A 10,193-nucleotide genomic window follows, 5' to 3' on the forward strand; every position below is an offset into this window, starting at 1 on the left:
CTTAGCCGCTGGTTGGACGGGTCGGCTCGCGAGCGAGGCGTTCGGGTCCGACGGCCGAAAGCAATGCGCCGCGTTGGACTTAGCCGCTGGTTGGAGGGGTCGGCTCGCGAGCGAGGCGTTCGCGTCCGCCGGCCAAAAGCAACGCGCCGCGTTGGACTTAGCCGCTGGTTGGACGGGTCGGCTCGCGAGCGAGGCGTTCGGGTCCGCCGGCCAAAAGCAATGCGCCGCGTTGGACTTAGCCGCTGGTTGGACGGGTCGGCTCGCGAGCGAGGCGTTCGCGTCCGCCGGCCGAAAGCAATGCACCGCGTTGGACTTAGCCGCTGGTTGGACGGGTCGGCTCGCGAGCGAGGCGTTCGCGTCCGCCGGCCAAAAGCAATGCGCCGCGTTGGACTTAGCCGCTGGTTGGAGGGGTCGGCTCGCGAGCGAGGCGTTCGGGTCCGACGGCCGAAAGCAATGCGCCGCGTTGGACTTAGCCGCTGTTTGGACGGGTCGGCTCGCGAGCGAGGCGTTCGCGTCCGCCGGCCGAAAGCAATGCACCGCGTTGGACTTAGCCGCTGGTTGGACGGGTCGGCTCGCGAGCGAGGCGTTCGCGTCCGCCGGCCAAAAGCAATGCGCCGCGTTGGACTTAGCCGCTGGTTGGACGGGTCGCTCGCGAGCGAGGCGTTCGGGTCCGACGGCCGAAAGCAATGCGCCGCGTTGGACTTAGCCGCTGTTTGGACGGGTCGGCTCGCGAGCGAGGCGTTCGCGTCCGCCGGCCGAAAGCAATGCACCGCGTTGGACTTAGCCGCTGGTTGGACGGGTCGGCTCGCGAGCGAGGCGTTCGCGTCCGCCGGCCGAAAGCAATGCACCGCGTTGGACTTAGCCGCTGGTTGGACGGGTCGGCTCGCGAGCGAGGCGTTCGCGTCCGCCGGCCAAAAGCAATGCGCCGCGTTGGACTTAGCCGCTGGTTGGAGGGGTCGGCTCGCGAGCGAGGCGTTCGGGTCCGACGGCCGAAAGCAATGCGCCGCGTTGGACTTAGCCGCTGTTTGGACGGGTCGGCTCGCGAGCGAGGCGTTCGCGTCCGCCGGCCGAAAGCAATGCACCGCGTTGGACTTAGCCGCTGGTTGGACGGGTCGGCTCGCGAGCGAGGCGTTCGCGTCCGCCGGCCAAAAGCAATGCGCCGCGTTGGACTTAGCCGCTGGTTGGACGGGTCGCTCGCGAGCGAGGCGTTCGGGTCCGACGGCCGAAAGCAATGCGCCGCGTTGGACTTAGCCGCTGGTTGGACGGGTCGGCTCGCGAGCGAGGCGTTCGGGTCCGCCGGCCAAAAGCAATGCGCCGCGTTGGACTTAGCCGCTGGTTGGACGGGTCGGCTCGCGAGCGAGGCGTTCGGGTCCGACGGCCGAAAGCAATGCGCCGCGTTGGACTTAGCCGCTGGTTGGACGGGTCGGCTCGCGAGCGAGGCGTTCGGGTCCGCCGGCCAAAAGCAATGCGCCGCGTTGGACTTAGCCGCTGGTTGGACGGGTCGGCTCGCGAGCGAGGCGTTCGGGTCCGACGGCCGAAAGCAATGCGCCGCGTTGGACTTAGCCGCTGGTTGGACGGGTCGGCTCGCGAGCGAAGCGTTCGGGTCCGCCGGCCAAAAGCAATGCGCCGCGTTGGACTTAGCCGCTGGTTGGACGGGTCGGCTCGCGAGCGAGGCGTTCGGGTCCGACGGCCGAAAGCAATGCGCCGCGTTGGACTTAGCCGCTGGTTGGACGGGTCGGCTCGCGAGCGAGGCGTTCGGGTCCGACGGCCGAAAGCAATGCGCCGCGTTGGACTTAGCCGCTGGTTGGAGGGGTCGGCTCGCGAGCGAGGCGTTCGCGTCCGCCGGCCAAAAGCAACGCGCCGCGTTGGACTTAGCCGCTGGTTGGACGGGTCGGCTCGCGAGCGAGGCATTCGCGTCCGCCGGCCAAAAGCAATGCGCCGCGTTGGACTTAGCCGCTGGTTGGACGGGTCGGCTCGCGAGCGAGGCGTTCGCGTCCGCCGGCCAAAAGCAATGCGCCGCGTTGGACTTAGCCGCTGGTTGGAGGGGTCGGCTCGCGAGCGAGGCGTTCGGGTCCGACGGCCGAAAGCAATGCGCCGCGTTGGACTTAGCCGCTGTTTGGACGGGTCGGCTCGCGAGCGAGGCGTTCGCGTCCGCCGGCCGAAAGCAATGCACCGCGTTGGACTTAGCCGCTGGTTGGACGGGTCGGCTCGCGAGCGAGGCGTTCGCGTCCGCCGGCCAAAAGCAATGCGCCGCGTTGGACTTAGCCGCTGGTTGGACGGGTCGCTCGCGAGCGAGGCGTTCGGGTCCGACGGCCGAAAGCAATGCGCCGCGTTGGACTTAGCCGCTGGTTGGACGGGTCGGCTCGCGAGCGAGGCGTTCGGGTCCGCCGGCCAAAAGCAATGCGCCGCGTTGGACTTAGCCGCTGGTTGGACGGGTCGGCTCGCGAGCGAGGCGTTCGGGTCCGACGGCCGAAAGCAATGCGCCGCGTTGGACTTAGCCGCTGGTTGGACGGGTCGGCTCGCGAGCGAGGCGTTCGGGTCCGCCGGCCAAAAGCAATGCGCCGCGTTGGACTTAGCCGCTGGTTGGACGGGTCGGCTCGCGAGCGAGGCGTTCGGGTCCGACGGCCGAAAGCAATGCGCCGCGTTGGACTTAGCCGCTGGTTGGACGGGTCGGCTCGCGAGCGAAGCGTTCGGGTCCGCCGGCCAAAAGCAATGCGCCGCGTTGGACTTAGCCGCTGGTTGGACGGGTCGGCTCGCGAGCGAGGCGTTCGGGTCCGACGGCCGAAAGCAATGCGCCGCGTTGGACTTAGCCGCTGGTTGGACGGGTCGGCTCGCGAGCGAGGCGTTCGGGTCCGACGGCCGAAAGCAATGCGCCGCGTTGGACTTAGCCGCTGGTTGGAGGGGTCGGCTCGCGAGCGAGGCGTTCGCGTCCGCCGGCCAAAAGCAACGCGCCGCGTTGGACTTAGCCGCTGGTTGGACGGGTCGGCTCGCGAGCGAGGCATTCGCGTCCGCCGGCCAAAAGCAATGCGCCGCGTTGGACTTAGCCGCTGGTTGGACGGGTCGGCTCGCGAGCGAGGCGTTCGCGTCCGCCGGCCAAAAGCAATGCGCCGCGTTGGACTTAGCCGCTGTTTGGACGAGTCGGCTCGCGAGCGAGGCGTTCGGGTCCGACGGCCGAAAGCAATGCGCCGCGTTGGACTTAGCCGCTGGTTGGACGGGTCGGCTCGCGAGCGAGGCGTTCGGGTCCGCCGGCCAAAAGCAATGCGCCGCGTTGGACTTAGCCGCTGTTTGGACGGGTCGGCTCGCGAGCGAGGCGTTCGCGTCCGCCGGCCGAAAGCAATGCACCGCGTTGGACTTAGCCGCTGGTTGGACGGGTCGGCTCGCGAGCGAGGCGTTCGCGTCCGCCGGCCAAAAGCAATGCGCCGCGTTGGACTTAGCCGCTGGTTGGACGGGTCGGCTCGCGAGCGAGGCTTTCGCGTCCGCCGGCCGAAAGCAATGCGCCGCGTTGGACTTAGCCGCTGGTTGGAGGGGTCGGCTCGCGAGCGAGGCTTTCGCGTCCGCCGGCCGAAAGCAATGCGCCGCGTTGGACTTAGCCGCTGGTTGGAGGGGTCGGCTCGCGAGCGAGGCGTTTGCGTCCGCCGGCCGAAAGCAATGCGCCGCGTTGGACTTAGCCGCTGGTTGGAGGGGTCGGCTCGCGAGCGAGGCGTTCGGGTCCGTCGGCCGAAAGCAATGCGCCGCGTTGGACTTAGCCGCTGGTTGGACGGGTCGGCTCGCGAGCGAGGCTTTCGCGTCCGCCGGCCGAAAGCAATGCGCCGCGTTGGACTTAGCCGCTGGTTGGAGGGGTCGGCTCGCGAGCGAGGCGTTTGCGTCCGCCGGCCGAAAGCAATGCGCCGCGTTGGACTTAGCCGCTGGTTGGAGGGGTCGGCTCGCGAGCGAGGCGTTCGGGTCCGTCGGCCGAAAGCAATGCGCCGCGTTGGACTTAGCCGCTGGTTGGACGGGTCGGCTCGCGAGCGAGGCTTTCGCGTCCGCCGGCCGAAAGCAATGCGCCGCGTTGGACTTAGCCGCTGGTTGGAGGGGTCGGCTCGCGAGCGAGGCGTTTGCGTCCGCCGGCCGAAAGCAATGCGCCGCGTTGGACTTAGCCGCTGGTTGGACGGGTCGGCTCGCGAGCGAGGCGTTCGGGTCCGCCGGCCAAAAGCAATGCGCCGCGTTGGACTTAGCCGCTGGTTGGACGGGTCGGCTCGCGAGCGAGGCGTTCGCGTCCGCCGGCCGAAAGCAATGCACCGCGTTGGACTTAGCCGCTGGTTGGACGGGTCGGCTCGCGAGCGAGGCGTTCGCGTCCGCCGGCCAAAAGCAATGCGCCGCGTTGGACTTAGCCGCTGGTTGGAGGGGTCGGCTCGCGAGCGAGGCGTTCGGGTCCGACGGCCGAAAGCAATGCGCCGCGTTGGACTTAGCCGCTGTTTGGACGGGTCGGCTCGCGAGCGAGGCGTTCGCGTCCGCCGGCCGAAAGCAATGCACCGCGTTGGACTTAGCCGCTGGTTGGACGGGTCGGCTCGCGAGCGAGGCGTTCGCGTCCGCCGGCCAAAAGCAATGCGCCGCGTTGGACTTAGCCTCTGGTTGGACGGGTCGCTCGCGAGCGAGGCGTTCGGGTCCGACGGCCGAAAGCAATGCGCCGCGTTGGACTTAGCCGCTGGTTGGACGGGTCGGCTCGCGAGCGAGGCGTTCGGGTCCGCCGGCCAAAAGCAATGCGCCGCGTTGGACTTAGCCGCTGGTTGGACGGGTCGGCTCGCGAGCGAGGCGTTCGGGTCCGACGGCCGAAAGCAATGCGCCGCGTTGGACTTAGCCGCTGGTTGGACGGGTCGGCTCGCGAGCGAGGCGTTCGGGTCCGCCGGCCAAAAGCAATGCGCCGCGTTGGACTTAGCCGCTGGTTGGACGGGTCGGCTCGCGAGCGAGGCGTTCGGGTCCGACGGCCGAAAGCAATGCGCCGCGTTGGACTTAGCCGCTGGTTGGACGGGTCGGCTCGCGAGCGAAGCGTTCGGGTCCGCCGGCCAAAAGCAATGCGCCGCGTTGGACTTAGCCGCTGGTTGGACGGGTCGGCTCGCGAGCGAGGCGTTCGGGTCCGACGGCCGAAAGCAATGCGCCGCGTTGGACTTAGCCGCTGGTTGGACGGGTCGGCTCGCGAGCGAGGCGTTCGGGTCCGACGGCCGAAAGCAATGCGCCGCGTTGGACTTAGCCGCTGGTTGGAGGGGTCGGCTCGCGAGCGAGGCGTTCGCGTCCGCCGGCCAAAAGCAACGCGCCGCGTTGGACTTAGCCGCTGGTTGGACGGGTCGGCTCGCGAGCGAGGCATTCGCGTCCGCCGGCCAAAAGCAATGCGCCGCGTTGGACTTAGCCGCTGGTTGGACGGGTCGGCTCGCGAGCGAGGCGTTCGCGTCCGCCGGCCAAAAGCAATGCGCCGCGTTGGACTTAGCCGCTGTTTGGACGAGTCGGCTCGCGAGCGAGGCGTTCGGGTCCGACGGCCGAAAGCAATGCGCCGCGTTGGACTTAGCCGCTGGTTGGACGGGTCGGCTCGCGAGCGAGGCGTTCGGGTCTGCCGGCCAAAAGCAATGCGCCGCGTTGGACTTAGCCGCTGGTTGGACGGGTCGGCTCGCGAGCGAGGCGTTCGGGTCCGCCGGCCAAAAGCAATGCGCCGCGTTGGACTTAGCCGCTGTTTGGACGGGTCGGCTCGCGAGCGAGGCGTTCGCGTCCGCCGGCCGAAAGCAATGCACCGCGTTGGACTTAGCCGCTGGTTGGACGGGTCGGCTCGCGAGCGAGGCGTTCGCGTCCGCCGGCCAAAAGCAATGCGCCGCGTTGGACTTAGCCGCTGGTTGGACGGGTCGGCTCGCGAGCGAGGCTTTCGCGTCCGCCGGCCGAAAGCAATGCGCCGCGTTGGACTTAGCCGCTGGTTGGAGGGGTCGGCTCGCGAGCGAGGCGTTTGCGTCCGCCGGCCGAAAGCAATGCGCCGCGTTGGACTTAGCCGCTGGTTGGACGGGTCGGCTCGCGAGCGAGGCTTTCGCGTCCGCCGGCCGAAAGCAATGCGCCGCGTTGGACTTAGCCGCTGGTTGGAGGGGTCGGCTCGCGAGCGAGGCGTTCGGGTCCGTCGGCCGAAAGCAATGCGCCGCGTTGGACTTAGCCGCTGGTTGGACGGGTCGGCTCGCGAGCGAGGCTTTCGCGTCCGCCGGCCGAAAGCAATGCGCCGCGTTGGACTTAGCCGCTGGTTGGAGGGGTCGGCTCGCGAGCGAGGCGTTTGCGTCCGCCGGCCGAAAGCAATGCGCCGCGTTGGACTATGTTATCTTAGATAAAATTTTATTATTTAAAACTATTGGAATTTGTTTACAAGTATTTTGTTATGCAAATATTTTTTCATCATTTGAAGTACCTCATTGATTTTGGTCCTATCGAAGAAGTTTGCCCTATGGCCGACTATGTTATAGCCGGCTCGTCGCCGTTCTGCCGGCGGACCTTTTCGTACATATAAGAGTGTTGGGAGTGAGCTTAGCTGCTCGAGGTATGAAACTTAGCACAGCATAGTCACGGGTCGGTGTCTTAGACCGAATGGCCCTAATGTGACTGAGCGCTAGATAGCGTTGGTTCGAAAAGTTTTTAAGCGGAATATATCCGTGTTTTGTATTCTTTTTGGCTCACTGAAAAATCACTCAAAGTTCCGAGCGAGAATATGTTATTCACCGTATGTTGTGAAGGACTTTAGAGAAAGTCAGCCATGAAGTTTTGACTTTAACTTTGTTTTTTGTCAGAAGAATGTTTGAAGAGATTGTATAAATATGATGACCGATGGACCGTGCGTTGCAGCCTATTGAGGAAGATGGTCAGGTGGCGATGAGTGCTTTTGTGTGCCCTGTGCTCACATGAACATCTCTCGCACGCCTCTATCTTGCAGGCTTTTGAAAGATCATGTGCGCAATCCGCGGTCCTCGGAGGTGGTCACACCTAAAAATTGCCGGTGTCCCTCGAAGGATGGCGGCCCCTCGATAGCGGCATCATTGGCGAGAGATCGCTGGTGTGCTGTCGAGGATCGTTCTTGCATATTGTTAGAAAGTTTTAAAGACACAGCGAGCACCAAATTGGTCTCACCAAAGTCACAGTTGCTAATAAGGGGCGCATGAAATATTAATTAATAACAACAAGTGGGGTAAGGCCGGCCCCACACATGCTGTCTCTTCTCAAACCTTCGACGTCTCCACGGATTAGCGAAACTTGGGGTCTCTTGTAGTCCCTTGTTTTAGCGATGACCCGCTGGCGAAGTGTTTGAGTAACCTACTAAGGGAGATTCTTAGGAATCAGGAGTCTGGCAAACTCAAGACTGTTATAGCCCGGAGAATGGGACAAAACTATAATGGATCGCAACAATAGTTCGAACGAAACACCAGCGAGGTTCTGGACAAACCTCTTCCTACATGTCCCTTGGGCGTAGGAATTAAACTTGGTAATGTGAGAGTATCCGCAGGATTGCTGGAGGCATCTAGCGACCGGGATCAAATCTCAAAACCAAGGTTTTTACCAAACCTAGAAACAGCGCACCTGGCTTGCGGACCAAGGACCGCTTGCTGGGAAGACGGTCCTCGATGGGGAGGGCAGGAGCGTAATTGATCAAAACACCGAGTCAGGGATTGCCATGTCGGCTTGGTATAGACCTGTATTGATGAGTATAAAAGAGTATATTCATTCGGTGTTCTCGAACGAAAGAATCAAGAAACTCCTCCTAAAGCTACCATAATTTCGAACGTAAAGCAAAGAGAGGAGTACTCGCTCATGCCTTGTTATCCCCTTCGAGAGCTGTCGCCTGGGAGCAGGTTGGGTCTGTAAGTCAATAAAGACTAAAAGACTGAAGATAAATGACTAACAGTATAAGACCACTAGCTGAAGACAAATCACAAATCACACTCATATCCTATCATATCATATCATAATATGACTAGAATAAACCCATAAGCTATTAGCTCTATAGCCTATAGCTCACATTCTGTCATAAATAATATATATATACATGCATCTCATAGACTAACATAGCATAAGCCTAGATATAAAAGTCTAATCAATAATAACAATAAAAAGTCATTATGGTAAGTTATTAACTATACCCCATTTTCAGTCCAGTCAAATCTCGAACGGTAAGTGCGCTCGCGGAAAGGTAAGGTGAAATTGGAAATAGAACGAAAGTCCAAGAGCCAGACAAGCTCTCTCTTAATCTGCGCTTGCGTAGAAAGGCACGACCCGTGAAGGACCGTCCTTAAATCTGTCACCAGTGTGGGACTGGATAACCCGCCCATGCGTAGGCCGTGCATGGAGACCCGTGTCGCAGGAAAAGGGGATCCTGGGTGCTGAGGAGACCCATCTCTGCGGGGATGAAGTCTCCAACACTCACCTTTGGCCACCTGCTTCTGCTAAACGGGAGGCCTGGCGAGAAAAGAGCCCTTTGCCAGGTCAATCGGCTGGGTCATCCACACCAGTGGATGGCTATGGGCTAGAAGTTGGGGTGGTCCCCCTCTTCTATATCCCGCGTGATGGCCTGACTCTGTACCCCCTTGTAAAAGGGCTACTACAGAGTCCCATTTGAGGGTCCGAGGAGGCTGGGACACGCGTAGGGACGAAGTGAGAAATATTATAATATGGGTAAACATAAAATAATAGAAGGCCCGAGAGGAAGAGTCACGCACTTCGTCTCAATGGGTTCAACTAACGCAATGGAAAGGCCCGATGGTGGGTCCAGAGTTACTTGCCATGGCTCTGGTACTCATTCCGGCTCCCTGACTAATTGCAGCGTGCTTCTCGAACGAATGAGGGTGGATAAGACTGGGACGGCCCCGTCCCTCCTGTCACACCCCGGTCAACGCTACTCTGGGTATGGACTTTCTCTACCAACCAGAGCAACAGCAAACCAGTCCACTGCTGTAAGTGACACACTAAAGATTTCTCAGTTAAACATGAGAAGATCCAAGGTCGTGCATGCTGAGGTGAGTGGACTACTCGAACGATCTCAAAAGATAATGCTCATGCAAGAACCATACAGTCATCGGGGTAAAATCCCGAGCTTTGGTAAAAATGTGGTAGTAGTTACGGGGAACGATGGGGAAGAGCCTCCTATGGCTGCCCTAGCGTCCTCGATGCAGGAAATCAGCCTAATCAAGCTGAGCGAATACTGTGACTCCCACATTGTTTGTGCATATCTTGAGAAACCCACAACTTCTCTATATTTGATTAGTCAATACTTCCCTCCTTCCGAGGACATGGAAGTTGGTCTAATCAAACTCGAACGCGTTGTTAAACAACTAAGAGGGAAGAGGGTAATCATAGCTGCTGATGCAAATGCTAAATCCCCGCTATGGGGAGGAAACCAAAGCAATGCACGCGGAGAGAAACTGGAAGCGTTTATTGCCACTAATGGTCTCTATATTTTGAACGAAAGAGGTCAGGCATTTACGTATTTCAGCACGGTTGGTAAGTCTGATATCGATGTCACGCTAGCCACATCGATGATGTTCCCCTGTGTTACTGGTTGGCGAGTCCGAGAGGACACGACTACTAGTGATCATAGGGTCATCGAGACTACCATCCAACTAACCACTGCGCTTGGTAATGATTTTGACCAAAATAAGCCAGCGCGTAAGCGACGTTTCGTGCTCAAAACAGCAAACTGGGAGCTCTTCCACTCAGTCTTGCAAAAGGAGCTGCGTACGTTGGTGAGAAAGCCGCTGTCCACAGTGGCGAATATTGAAGAACGCGTTGAGGAAATCGAAAAACTTTTGATTGAATCATGCGAAGCTTCGATGGGGAGAAAGAGCTGGAGGAGAAGGACCGTGCCATGGTGGTCAACTAGACTCACGCAAATGAGGAAAAGGGTGACCCGGGCAAGAAGGAAATTCTCCCAGGCTCGGCGAATGGAAGAGCGCCAACAGTTGAGATCGGATTACATGAAATGTAAGAAGATTTACAACTATGAGATTCGACGGGCGAAGTCTGACAGTTGGAGGCAATTCGTCTCTGAATCTGGAAGACTGGACCCATGGGGATTGGCATACCGCCTCGCCACAGATAAGGAGAGACAGCTGAGGGTTCAGAGTAACGTCAGGGATCTGAACGGTGAAATGACGGAGAATTGGCATGACACGGCTGAAGCCCTCCTCAATGGTCTGATTCCGGACGAC

Source organism: Prorops nasuta, unplaced genomic scaffold (genome assembly GCF_024137725.1).
Source record: "Prorops nasuta isolate Cenicafe-Biocafe unplaced genomic scaffold, Cenicafe_Pnas_1.2 PNAS00177, whole genome shotgun sequence".
Classification (NCBI taxonomy): domain Eukaryota; kingdom Metazoa; phylum Arthropoda; class Insecta; order Hymenoptera; family Bethylidae; genus Prorops; species Prorops nasuta.